This window comes from Cervus canadensis, chromosome 13 (assembly GCF_019320065.1).
Source record: "Cervus canadensis isolate Bull #8, Minnesota chromosome 13, ASM1932006v1, whole genome shotgun sequence".
NCBI classification, from domain to species: domain Eukaryota; kingdom Metazoa; phylum Chordata; class Mammalia; order Artiodactyla; family Cervidae; genus Cervus; species Cervus canadensis.
Genome location: NC_057398.1, coordinates 32,354,723 through 32,368,476, shown reverse-complemented (window position 1 = coordinate 32,368,476; position 13,754 = coordinate 32,354,723). Strand labels below are relative to the sequence as shown.

Below are 13,754 nucleotides of genomic sequence, written 5' to 3'. Positions count from 1 at the left end.
CGAGGGCTCCAGAGCGGTGGGATTGGACCTGAGACTTGGGCTGACAGCCTTCTGGGCAAGTGGACCCATGACATGATTTTAAACATGGACACGCGCACTGACACCCACAGAGGGAAAGCCCCAGAATAAACTGGATGAACTGGGCAAAAAGTTCAGGGTCATAGAAGACCATGGTGAGGCACCCTTGACTAGGACACACGAGCTCTGTCTTCAAGCCTCAGTTTTCTCATCTGCAGAATGGGTGACTGGCCTATAAGACCCTCAATTTCTCTGTTGCAGCTCAGAATAAATGACTATAGTATTCTGGGGGCTGATGTCCCTGAGGGTGTCCAATTCAGAGCTGGAAGTGGCTCCCTCTCTCTCCCTCTTTCTCTGATCCTTCACCCTCAGCATTAAAGATGAAATCTGACTTCTCAGACTTGATAAGAGCTACTTGCACGAGAGGGAAGAATTCAGCGCATCCATGTGAGAGAAGAAAAAGAATTCACAATGAAGCCAAGAAACCATAAAGTTCAGACCAAGCCTATGAGTTGAGAGATGCTTTCTGACTGAGTCTGCTTGGCGGACCACCTGCTCTGGTTTCTCAGATGTTCTGGTTGATGAGCTGGCATCTGATTTGCATAGAAGGAGGGAATGAGGGTCTAGGAGACTGAGTCATCAGTCTCCATTACTCACTCCTCCCATAAACAGGTCCTTTGCTAAATGACTCTGCCACTTCCCCCCATCATGCGCACACGCGTGTGCGCGCGTGCACACACACACGCTCAGGCCAGTGGAGAATGAGCAGAATGACAAGGTATCATCTCCAGCCTCAGCCATAGGAGACTTGCACTGGAGCCTCTGCCATTGTCATGGACGAAACTGCCCGAGACAACTCCCACCCGCTATGGTCCAAAGAGGCCAGGCTCCCATGCAAGAGCCACCTGGCCTTAACTGGGCATCGCCAGCTGCCCTGTGGTGTGGAGCTGGCAGAACCAGGAACACACTGACCTGCCACCAGGACTGTTACCCAGAAGGTGGAGTTTTACCTTTAGTACTGCTGGCGGCATGTTCTGCTGTGCTTTGGTATTCAGGGTCATTCTTGTTACACTAAATTATAACTCCAGTGGGTGACGGGGAGCTACTTCCAGTTACTGGAAAAGGACGTCAGGCTGTCTCTCTACCGTAGACTCTGGAGCCCAAAACTTAGGTGACGGGAAACTTCATGTAAGTGAGATTTCTTGATGCGAAGTTAGCCCTTTGAGCTTTGGAAAGGGTGCATGAGTGCTAAGTCACTTCAGTCATGTCTGACTCTTTGTGACCCCATGGACTGTAGCCCACTAGGCTCCTCTGCCCATGGGATTCTCCAGGCAAGAATACTGGAGTGGGTTGGCATGCCCTCCTCCAGGGGATCTTCCCAACCCAGGGACTGAACCCACATCTCTTATGTCTCTTGCATTGACAGGTGTGTTCTTTATCACTAGCGCCACCCAGGAAGCCCTTCTGGAGAGGGTAACTGTTTCTAAATGGAAATCTTGCTGGAGGGACTTCCCTGGTGGTGTAGTGGGTAAGACTCTGTGCTCCCAGTGCAGGGGGTCCGGGTTTGGTCCCTGGTCAGGGAACTAGATCCCACACGCTGCAACTAAAGACCTGGTGCAGTCAAATAAATAAAAATTAATATTTAGAAAGAATCCTGCGGGAGCCTATACACGTTTCCATCTTCTTCTAGGGCTGGGTGGGTAACAGGGCTCCACTCTGAGTGACTCCGGGAGACCATTCCTGGTGTTGGGGAGGGAGGCGAGGCCCCCTCGGTTTGAGCTGTAACTGCTCTTTACCTGTGTCTGGCCTTGGGCAAATCTCTCGAACTTCCCAAGTGTCAGTTTCTCCGTCTGTGAGATGGGATGGTAAGAGGAGTCGGGGAGGAGCTGATGCGTTACCAGGTGGGGTGAGCAGTGAGGGCCTCGGGGGCTGGGATCTGCCTGTTCTCAGCCTGCCTGAGGGAAAGTGCTGCCCAGGGCCGGAAAGTCTGAGATCATAGCTCCTTCCTGAACATGTGCGTCCTCAGCCAACGGCAGGTGAGGTCGTTCTTGCATAGGTGTGTCCATCCTAGAGGCAGCCTGCTCCTGGGCAGCGGTCCTGCCTTCCAGAAAAATCACTTTTCAGGGTCCTCAGACTCACTACAACCCTTTTTCTTTGCTGCCTCTCTCCCTTGCTCTCAGAAGTCTTCTCACGTTTTTCACATTTCCAGAAAAAGTCTCATTGCTTACCGAAGAGACCATGCACCGGCATGACTCAGTGTCATGGTGGGGGCCGTCTGGGGCTGCACCTCATTCCGGACCATCCTGGGAGCTCGGAGGGTCCAGAAGTCTTGGCCCTAGATCGCTGAGGTCTTAGGAATGATAACACTGTATCAGTTATCTATTGCCACATGACAAGGATTAGTGGCTTACAACAACAAAGGATTCTCACACAGTTTTGGAATCAGGAGTCTGGGACTGACTTGACTGGGTGATTCTGGCTCAGGGTTTCTCCTGAGGCTGCTGGCAGGATGTCAGCTGGGGCCACAGTCTCATTTGAAGGCTCCTCTTCTTTTTTCTTGCCTCACCATGCAGCTTACGGGATCTTCATTCCCTGGTCTGGGACTGAACCCTGGCCCTTGGCAGTGAGAGGTCAGAGTCCTAACCATTGGACTTCCAGGGAATTCCCTTGAAGGCTCCTCTTCTTAGACATCTCCTGGATGAGGCCGTGCACAGGATGAGTCCTGTACTCCCTGGATCTCTCAGGTCAAAGCAGTTGGCTTCCCTCAGGGTGAGGGATGGAGAGAGAGAAGCTGCTGTGTCTTACCTGACTGAGACTCAGGAGATGTATCTATGGGTCACAAAGCCCAGCCCAAATATGACGGAGGGTGTGAGGACCAGGAGGTAGGGCCCCTTGAGGCCGTCTTTGTGGTTCACCATGGAGACACCAGCGACAGACTCTTCCTCATCTTTACTCTGTCCTCATTTTCCCAGCCTTTCCATACTGTTCATAGGGTTCCTGCGGTAAGAACACTGGAGTGGTTTGCCATTCCCTCCTCCAGTGGACCACGTTTTGTTGGAATTCTTCATTACGACCTGCCTGTCTTGGGTGGCCCTGCACAGCAAGACTCATAGCTTCATTGAGTTATGCAAGTCCCTTCGCCATGACAAGGCTGTAATCCCAAGGCTCAAGAAGGCTGAGGGCCAAAGAACTGATGCTTTCAAATTGTGGTGCTGAAGAAGACTCTTGAGAGACCCTTGGACTGCAAGGAGATCAAACCAGTCGATCCTGAAGGAAATCAACCCTGAATATTCTTTGGAAAAACTGATGCTGAAGCTGAAGCTCCAATACTCTGACCACCTGATATGAAGAGCCGACTCACTGGAAAAGACCCTGATGCTGGGAAAGATTGAGGGCAGGAAGAGAAGAGAGCGACAGAGGATGAGATGGTTGGATGGCATCACTGACTCAATGGATGTGAATCTGAGCAAACTCTGGGAGATGGTGAAGGACAGAGGTGCCTGGTATGCTGCAGTCCACGGGGCTGCAGAGTCCAACATAACTGAGTCACTGAACAACAACATTTTCCCTGAGACCACAGGGATGTTGGCTCCAACAGGGGAGGGGGCGTCACTTCCCGTGCCCACTGATTGTCCCAGCAGCATCAGGTACACGGAAGATGCTCTGTGAGTACTGACTGGGGGACCAGGGAGAAGCTCATGGTGCCTGGGTGTGACAGGCATGTGACGGGCGTTGGGTGATCTCCCCGGAAACACAGGCCTCAGGGTTAGGACTCAAGTTCCTGCTTCTCGAACTGATGTCACTTTGCATGCTGCTTCTCGGACCCTGGAAATCCTTCCTACCAAAGCCCTGAGGTATCACTCTGACTGTGACACAGCATAAAACCACCGTCCTTATGGGCCCAGAGCCTGCGGGAGCCACGACGGCCACAGGGTGCCTCGAGAAGAGACAGGAAGAGGTGTAACTGCTTGAAACCACACAGATCCGGAAAGGCGCTTGTGTAACTCCCCTTCCTCTCTCTCCCAGAAGCCGGGAGCCCCAAGATAGGAGACGACTCCTCCCCTAAGAGCAAGATGGGCAGCAAAGGGCGAGAGCTACCGAATCTGTGTGCACTTGAGGTGTCCACTGTGCTCATGGAGTCATTGAGGGGGACAAGCAGAGAGGCCTGGTTGCCAGAAGGGGCAACAGCAGCACTCCCAAACAGCACCATCCAGATCTTGCTCTGAGTCAGATGGGGTTGGGGTGGGGAGAACGGGGCAATCTTTATTAGGGACTGGGGGTCACAGCCAGGACGCCCTGCTGTTTGCCAATGAGAAACAGTCTCCTCTCAGCTCCAGAGGCCTAAGCCGGGGGGACGGGTGGCACGGTGACCCCTCCAACTCAACACTTCATAGCATGGCCCACGTGTGGTCAGACAACAGTGGAGAAATCTGGACCGGTCATGGAGCCCAGGGGCAAGACTGCCTGATGGCATCTGTTCACATGTCTGATTGGTGCCCCATTAAGAATTCCTTATCAAGATCACAGACTAAAAGTTTCCATCTTTTCAGAGCAACCTTCAGATGTCTGTTCCCTGATTACAAACGGGTCAGTCAGCACAGAGCCGGGGCTGGACTGTTTCAGGGAGAGTTCCTGCTTACATATAATTAGCGCCATGATAAAAAAGATTACAGTCCCCAAACCCACCTCTCCCAAAGCAACAATGAAAGGCCTTTCCCCTAGTGTAGACCACCCAGGTCCACACCCACTGCTCATGCACCTACTGGCTGGGTGCCTTCCACTTGAGGTGAAGCCTCACTGTGGCTCCTGGGTATGTCCCAACTGCATGTAGTGATGGCAAGTTGGGGTCAGCAGCCAAAGACCCCCAGGCTTGGGGACACCCTGGGAGGGGATGGAGGCTTGGCTCATGGGGTGGGGTGGGGGGCTCATCTCCCGGCCATGGCTCCCCCAGCACTATCCAGATCCTGGTGACCCCAGGTGGAAGAGTGTGGTCACTTGATCCTGGGAAGAGGGGCCTTGGTGCTCTACAAACCATGTGAGCTGCAGTGGGTCAGGGCAAGACACAGGAAACAAAATCCCACACATGCTCTGAAATCTCCCTAACCTTCCCTGAATGCCCAGGCCAAGGCCTCCCTGCGGTCATTCATTCAGCAACCATCAGAGCCTTCCTGTCCCAGCCCAGGAAGCTCAGGGTCTCCTTCCCACCCACCGCCCTGGCCTCCCACAGTGACCACAGCCTACACCGATATCCTGCTGGGGCCCAGAGTGGAGAGGAAAGCAAGGTGGGGGAGGGAGGTACCGAGAAGCTGCGCTTTTCCGGGACTGGAGGAGGCCCCTTAGGCCCCAGGGAGCTTGCCTTGTGCCCCTCCACGTGGTGACCACAGGTGCTCTGCCAGGACAGACCTGAAGGGTGGGGAAGGGATCCAAGGGGTCCTCCTGCCACCCCCTCTTGCCCTGAACTCTGCCCTGCAGGAGAGGGGAGGGATGGGGCCCCTTTCATCGTTTTTAAGGCAGGACCCCTGCTCCTTCTGGCTGTGAAACTACTCTCTGCTCAGAGATGGGAACCCAGGCCCGGGGTGGTGGTTGGGGAGTTTCTGGAGACAGCAGTCTGGCAGGCTCCTCTCCAGGAGCTGCTGGGGCCACTCGGCAGCTGCCCCCTCACCCCCCAGGGCCCACAGAGGAGGCCCCGCTGAGCCCTTGATCTCCGGCAGCTCCTTGACCGGGCGATGAAAGCAGAAGGCAGACACCCGGGAGGTAGAGCTGTGTCAGACACCTCCAGTGGGTGCTGCCCGCAGCGCCCCAACCGCCGCTCAGCAGTCACTGGGTCCGAGGAGGCTCGCCAGTCTCTCCGGGGTGGGTGGGGGGACGCCTGCAGCTGCTGTGACAGCTGGCCACGTGGGCTCCGCCTGGGTCCAGCAGGGACCCAGCTGCAGCCAGTCCTGTGGGGGCACAGGGCCCAGGGAGCTGCTGGGCCGAGGAACCCTGGAAGTCAGGGGAGCACCCCAACCCTGCAGAGGGAGCTGGGCTGCCGTCCCCTCAAGCACAGAACCCATCCTGGGAAGCAGAGTCCCCGAAACGCCCTGAGTACCTGCTCTCGGGTCAGAATGGCTGGAGACAAGAACATCTTGGTGTCTACGAGGTGGAAGGTGAACACGGCGGGACCACGGGCCAACCAGGAAGCTGGTGGCGTGAGCGACAACGTGGAGGATGCTTGGCGAGACGGGGTGTGGCTTCTAGTCCCAGGCGTGTCCTGAGGAGGGCCCCAGACAGCCCAGGGGGCCCCCTCTCTGCCAGGGGGTGGGGACAGATATACAACCATGCAGCCACCAGCTAGCTCTGGGGCTGTTAAAAAGAGTTCCTGCTTATTGGCGCCAGCTTTGTGCCAGGGCTGGGCTACACACCCTCTACCCTCGTCTCTTCATTTGATTGTCCTCATAGCCCTGGGGTGGGGGTGGGGGTTACTGCTGCACGGATGATGACCCTGAGAGTCAGAGGTCAGGCCTATGGCCAGGATTCAAACCCAGGACTGGGCTGATTCCAGAGCTACGCTCTGAGTCAGGCACTGCTAGGATGCCCCCCACCCCGACCCCGGGGGACAGTGAATCTGGGCAGGGATCTGCCCCTCACTCACATCCCAGTCCTGGTCCCAGCACTTTGCCAGGACACAGCATGTGCCTGCAGGTGACATGGGGGTGGGGCAGCCCGGGAGGACAGGTGAGGAGGATGCCCCTTCTGGGGGGCAGGGAGGGGAGAGCCAGAGGGAGGGTGTGGATGGAACGTTCCATCTGTGCTGTGCTGCGTCTGCAGCCCCAGGCACGGCCCATCACCTGCCCAACCTCAGATTCTCCCCCCTGCCCCCGGGTGGGCCCCTCTCTGCCCTGGGGTGGGCACGGGGCTCTGAGGCTGCTGCGGGTCCTGGCAGGATGAAGACACAGAAGGGGTGACGGAAAACAAAGGGTAAAGAGAAGGGAGAAGTAAACAGCCTGGGGGGCTCAGGATCATCTCGAGACTGACTGAAGAGAGCAGGTGCTGGGGGGAGAACAGGGGGGAGAGGAGGGGAGAGGGAGAGCAAAGAGAAAAAAAGAGAAACCCTGGAGAGGGGGTTGGGAGGAGAGCCCCCTGACCGAGCATCCCCAGTCACACACAGCCCTTGCTGCCTTTAACCCTCGAAGGTGGGGGTGCCTTTACAGTCAGGACTCTAGACCCATGAATCCTAAATGCTACTCAAGGCTACCATAGCCTGCCAGGCTCCTCTGTCCATGGGATTCTCCAGGCAAGAATACTGGAGTGGGTAGCTACTCCCTTCTCCAGGGGATCTTCCCGACCCAGGGATCAAACCCAAGTCTCCCCCATTGCAGGAGGATTCTTTAGCGTCTGAGCCACCAGGGAAGCCACAATGAGTCAGGCCTCAAACTGCAGCTTCTTTCGTGGCCCCTAAGAGTAAATTGTTTTTCTTCAAGCATCTGCCAAAGCTTCTTCAAGACGTTCCTTTGGAAGTGGGAGGGCAGGCCACCGCTAAACGCTGGGCTTCGAAGTTCAGGATACTTCATTTAGTCTCAGGGGCTTCTCTGTGGATGCGTCTGAGCCATAGATTTGAGCTGGATCAATAAATGTGACAGAGTTGCTGAGTGGTCCACTGGCCACCCACGGGCCTCACTTCCTGAGTCATCTTCCAGCTGGTGAGGCTGGGACACAGTCTATCAGCAGGATCCTGGTTGGGGGGCGGGGTTCCAGGAAATGTTGCTTTCCTTGTGCAAAGGGAATCTTCTGGAATTTTTCTTCCTCATGAGGAGACTGCCTCCTGAGTTCTGCCTCTGTTTTCTTTTTCTTCTTGGCCGTGCCTTGTGGCATGTGGGATCTTAGTTCCCTGAGTAGGGATCAAGCCTGTGCCCCCTGTGTCGGGAGCACAGTCTTATCCATGGACCACAGGGAAGTTCTCTGCCTCCATTTTCAGCACAAGGAGTGATGCAGGGTGGGGGTGTCTCAGGCTGGGGCAGGGGGCAGGAGGTGGCCTGCATGGGGTTACCTGTAGCAAGTCATCTTCTTCTGTGCCCTCTGTCTGACTACAGACCAAGGTGGAGTGCCAGGCGGGTCTTGAGAGTGTCTCAAGTATGCTCCTGTTAAGGGCAGACCACACAGGGGTTCCAGCTGTGTTCACAACTTAAGGAGCAAGTGCTGAATAGATCTGCCTCATGGTAATTCACGTTTCGTTGGGTCGGGACCCTGGGTGGCGGGCACATCCCCCAAGTGTAGCGGGAGAACTGGGTTCACGTGTCCTGTTTGCTCCCAAGGTTGAGAAGAACAGAGTGGGTCCAGGGCTTCAGAGACACACAAGTTCCTCTGTACATTGCTGAGCTGCATATACCTCCACCTGCAGGGAACTCTAAGCAGATTAGTCTTCTGGGGACAACTGAAATTATGAAAAAGGTCCTTTTTTTTTTTTTTTTTTTAATGAGGAGTTGAAATCTATATCCTTGTAACTTCCACCCACGGGGTCCACTTCCGCTCTCCAGCCTCTGAGCTAAGAATAGTTCTCACGTGTTTCAAGTGGTTGGAAGAAAAACAAGAGGAGAATATTTCTTGGGACATGAACATTATATAAAATTCAAATCTCAGTGTCCATGAATAAACTCATTGGTGCAGAGCCATGCACATTCAGCTGCCATAACAAATGCCACATGTGGTGGTGATGGTGGGGCTGTCAACAGCAGACATTTTTTTCTCAAAGTTATGGAGCCTGGAAGTCCCAGATCCAGGTGTGGGCATATTCAGTGTTTGCTGAGGACTCTCCTCCGAACTTGAGGACGGCTGCCTTCTCCCTGTGTCCTCAGAGGCCGAGAACAAGCTTGCTGTGGTCTCTTCTTCTTATAAAGGCACCAAACTGTCATGGGACCTCCACCCTCAGGACCTCATCTAAACCCAGTGTTAGTTGTTCAGTTGTGTCCAACTCTGTAATCCCATGGACTGTAGCCTGCCAGGCTCCTCTGTCCATGGAATTCTTCAGGCAAGAATACTGGAGTGGGTAGCCATGCCCTTCTCCAGGGGATCTTCCCAACCCAGGGACTGAACTCAGGTCTCCCAAGTTGCTGGTAGATTCTATTCTGACTGAGCTACCAGGGAAGCCCAATCACCTTCCAAAGATCTCAACTCCAAAGAGCATCCCATTGGGAATTAGGGCTTTAACATCCCCAGGTGGGGCTAGTGGTAAAGAATCTACTGCCAATGTGGGAGACACAGGTTCGATCCCTGGGTTGGGAAGATCTCCTGGAGGAGGAAATGGCAACCCACTCCAGTATTCTTGCCTGGAAGAACTGATGGACAGAGGAGCCCAGCAGGCTGCAGGCCATGGGGTCGGAAAAAGTCAGATATGACTGAGCGACTGAGCAGTTCATTTCTTCATATGAATTTTGGGGGACACAGACATTCAGGCCAGAACACTTATTCATGTATCAGCTATGACTGCTCTCACATCACATGGCAGAGCTGAGAAGCTGGGACAGAGGCTGCACAGACTGCAAGGCTAAAATGCTTACTTTCTGGTCCTCTGTAGAAAAGGTTTGAAGAGCCCTGTTTTAGGAGTTACTGAGGCCACACCCCCCTCCTTGAGCAAAGGGGCTGTGGGCAACCTTCACACACACCCTTTGGAGGCACAGACCCCCCCTCCCCGGCCCCCTGGCAGGACTCCATCCCCACCATTGTGAGCCCACACCTGTTTCTTGGGTCCACATCTTGGGCAGTACTTCTCTCCATGTGGTGCTTCAGTTGAGTGAGGTCACCGCAGAAAGTGCTCAGCTGGGCCCCCACGGGAGCTCTTGGTCCCTGTTCATCGCGTGTGGTTAGGTGAGCTTGGGTGGTTTGGTGATTTTCAAGCCAACTCTGGGATTCAGTTGAGTTTTTAGCATATGAGATCACAACCTCCTCTCTGGGGATTGGACGCTAATCCAGTTTAATAACTGATACCCAGAAGCAGAGTCATCTCAAAAGTGGTGTAATGTGTAGCGTTTTGCCCAGCTCTGTTCAAAACCTCTCTTGGGGCGGGAGACAAACACAGGAGGTGTATTTGTCAACGCTGGTGCCTGGAGGGGCCCCTGATCATGATCCGGGGGATTCACCACCGGTGCACACTAGCTCTACATCCTGTAGTCCCCACCCAGCTCATGTCAGGAGTGAGGGGTCTCCTGGAAGCATCACAGAAATGCAAAGCTTCACAGTTGAAAAGCTCCCTGTGGTTTTTCTTCTCTTCCTGGGAGAAACCTCCCTGGTGATATGTTATGCAAACTTTCCAAGTGCTCCACACAGGCCATGGGAAAACGCCTACTCAGAATCATGACCGGGCACTACAGTCTCTCTAAAGGGTCCTTTCCTTCCCAAGTGGTGGACGTGTTGCAAGGCTCAAGCTTTGAAAGGACTCTGTGTGACTCGTGGAGTAGGGGGTGGGCCCCAAGGACATCATAGGAAAGAGGACCCCCAAGAGGGCCTGCTCTGCCCTGCCCAGTGAGGGTCCACCTCCTCCTCCCCCTCAGATGTTTGGGGAACAGAGTGGGGAGGGTGGCCAGCAGGTTGGGCCCAGGGCTTTCCTGTGGCTGTTAACCTTCGGGGTCTGAGGTTAATCATGTGACTCAAATGTGTCTGCCCCAAAGATGTTCCTTGCACGAGAGAAAGCAAATTACTGCAGAATCTTTTTTGACAAACGACATCTCCAAAGTCCAAATCAACATCAGCAAACTGAAACACCACTAAACAAACCCCCATTGTTGGGAGATGTCTTTTGATGGATTGTATACCTCTCTGGATGCTGGAGCATCTGATGAAAGACATCTATGGTGGGGACCACAAACCTGTGCAGCAAGGGGCCAGAGGGCGATATTTTGGGCTTTGTGAGTCTCTGCCCTGTGAAAGCAGCCAGAGACAATTTGTGAATGAGAGGGTGTGGCTGTGTGTCAATAAAACTTTATTTATAGGGATTTCCCTGGCAGGCCATTGGTTAAGACTCTGAGCTTCCACTGTGGGGGACATGGATTCAACCCCTGGTTGGGGAAATAAGATCCCATTTGCCGAAAGGCATGGCCAAGAAAGGAAAAAACAAACAAACAAAAAATGAAAAAAAAGAAAACAAACCCTACTAAACCTTTACATACAAAAACAGGGACTTCCCTAGTGGTCCAGTAGTTAAGACCTCGCCTGCCAATGGAGGGGATGTGGGTTTCGCCTTCCAATGGAGGGGATGTGGGTTCAATCCCTGGTTTGGGAGCTAAGATCCCACATGCCTCTCGGCCGAACCCCCCTCCCCAAAAAACATAAAACAGAAGCAATATCATAACAAATTCAGTAGATCTTAAAAATGGTCCACATCAAAAAAATCTTAAAAAAAAAACAAAACAAAAAACAGGTGGTGGGCTGGATCTGGCCCTCAGGTCATAGTTTGCAGAACTTCGATCTCTAAGGACTGAGGCTGAAGCTGAAGCTCTAATACTGTGGCCACCTGATTCGAAGACTTGACTCATTAGAAAAGACCCTTTCCTAATGCTGGGAAAGATTGAAGGCAGGAGGAGAAGGGGACAACAGATGATAAGATGGTTGGATGGCATCACCAACTCCATGGACATGAGTTTGAGTAAACTCCAGGAGTTGGTGAAGGACAGAGAAGCCTGGTGTGCTGCAGTCCATGGGGTCACAAAGAATTGGACACAATTGAGTGACTGAACAATTAAAAGAGGTGACATCCACCAAAAAAAGATGAAAATGTGGATCCTTATGAGGTCCACGGCACTTGCAGCTCTGCTCTGTCCTTTTGTGGGGACATTCTGGTCAGGAAGGGGACCCCCTCACTTATAGATGACTCTGATGCTGCCTGCTGGCCAAGCCTGTGCCCCACTGCCTGGTTGGAGGTGCTGGGGAGGAGGGGGGAAGGCACAGAGGCACTGTGCCCCCTGAGTCCTCATTAACCTCTTTTACTTTGCTAGTAATTCTGATTTATCATCAGACTGCAGGCCTGATTAATCTGTTCCTAGTAATACACGTAAAGCCGCTCTCCCAACCGCTCGCTGGGGACAGCTGGCCACCGTTGCAGGCTGCTGCCTCTGATGTTGACTATTTTTGGTTACTCTTCTTGTCTCATTTATTTTTGATTTGGGTTGCTCACACAGACTGTATGTTCTCTTTCCTGCTCCTGCACTGAGATGAAATAAGTGTAGAATTTTAAAATCCTGCTCATGGTGCCTCAACATGGTACCTGGAAGGTGCTGCCATCGGAGGTGGGGCTTGCAGCCCCACCTGCAGCCTTGCGTCACTCTCCTCGGCACAGTGACCTGTCCAGTCCTCGGGAAAGGCTGGGCCTTCAGGGTCCTGCATTGACACTGGGCTTAGAATAGCTTGGGGTCCAGGACATCTGAGTGTCCTCTGAGGGGTGTGGATGGAGAAGGCACCAGACGTGCACCTGAGCAGCATCCTTGACCTCATCCCTGAGCGAGGACCAGTCCAAGCTGCTGGGGACCGAGTGCGGAGGTTTGAGGAGCCAGGATAAAGGCTTCCATGTGCACTCACTCACTCAACCTTCACCCCACACCCTGTGAAGCTCATACTACTTACTACCCATCACTGGTGATGGCCGGGAAACTGAGGCTCAGGGCGGTTAAGTCGGTCTGGCCATGGCCCCCCAACAGCCCTGTGAGTCCCTCCTCTGAGCCACAGCCCTGTGCTGCCCCGAGCAGAGAGGAACAGCCGAATACCTCCTCCCGACAAAGGTGAGACAGTGTGCTTTCCAGGGTGAGAGTAGGCAGGGTGGGGGGACAAAGGGCAGAGTCAGGTGGGAGGTCTCATTAGGAGACCAGTGATGATCCAGGTGGGAGCTGGGGAGGCCCTGGCTGGAGTGACCGGGTGACCAGCGGAGCTGGGAGGTGGAGACCAAAGGGTCAGCTCGTGGGTGGATGTGGGGCCTTAGAGGAAGGTTGAGGTGCAGAGTGACCCTCAGGTTTCTGCAGAAGAACTGCCAGCTCCTGAGATGGGGGAAGTGGCGGGGTGCAGCAGGTTGGGGGCTTTCTGGAGACTGGTGGTGGCTGTGTCCAGTCCAAGGAGTGCATGGAACACCCATGTGGGGCTGGGGTCCTCCTCTCCTCTCTTCTGCCACTGAGCCTTGGCAGGTGCCACCCCTCTGCCCAGGACACTCTTACTGTGTGTCCCTACTCAGATGTCACCTCTCCAGGGGCCCGTCCACCATGTCAGCATGTGCATTTCCTGAGGAGCTTGTACCTTAACCTGTGGAAACACCACCTGGCTGTCCCCCAAGCAGACGGTGAGCCCAGAGGGCAGCCACTGGGTCAATCTCATTCCCTGGGGAATCCTTTGTCCTGGGACACGGTGGTGCTGAACATGTGCAGGCAGATCACGCCCACCCAGCATGATCATGTGCTCCTGCTTCCTGCAACCTCAGCACCTCCACCAAGGGGTTTCACGGTGGGAGAGTGTAGCCTGCACAGGCCCAGGTTGGGATAGCAGGCCATCACTGGACTTGACAGTCTCTACTAGGTCTGGAGTTCCTGACCAGGGCGATCTCTGGTTCATGATGCATGTACAAAGCCAGGCATGCATGCACGGACATAGAGCACATGTATATGCATGTGTGAACACGTATGTACACTCACACACCACCTCTACCATCTTCACCTTCATCATCTCCACCAATTCCATGACCTTCACCATCTTCACTTCCATTACTTCCACCACTTCCATCTCCACAA

The 13,754-nt window shown here is 54.1% G+C and overlaps 1 protein-coding gene across 4 annotated transcripts in view; it reads right to left on the bottom strand.

Annotated features, from left to right (window-relative positions):
• Positions 1 to 13,754, bottom strand: part of KCNAB2 (potassium voltage-gated channel subfamily A regulatory beta subunit 2) — a 96,497-nt gene that overhangs the window by 62,644 nt on the left and 20,099 nt on the right. The window contains exon 1 of one of the 4 annotated variants that reach the window (XM_043485088.1): positions 6,107 to 6,641. The exons of the other annotated variants lie outside the window; for them this stretch is intronic. The gene's annotated coding sequence lies outside the window, so the exon portion shown is untranslated. Of the gene's footprint in view, positions 1 to 6,106; positions 6,642 to 13,754 lie in introns of those variants that run through there. 4 annotated transcript variants of the gene reach the window in all.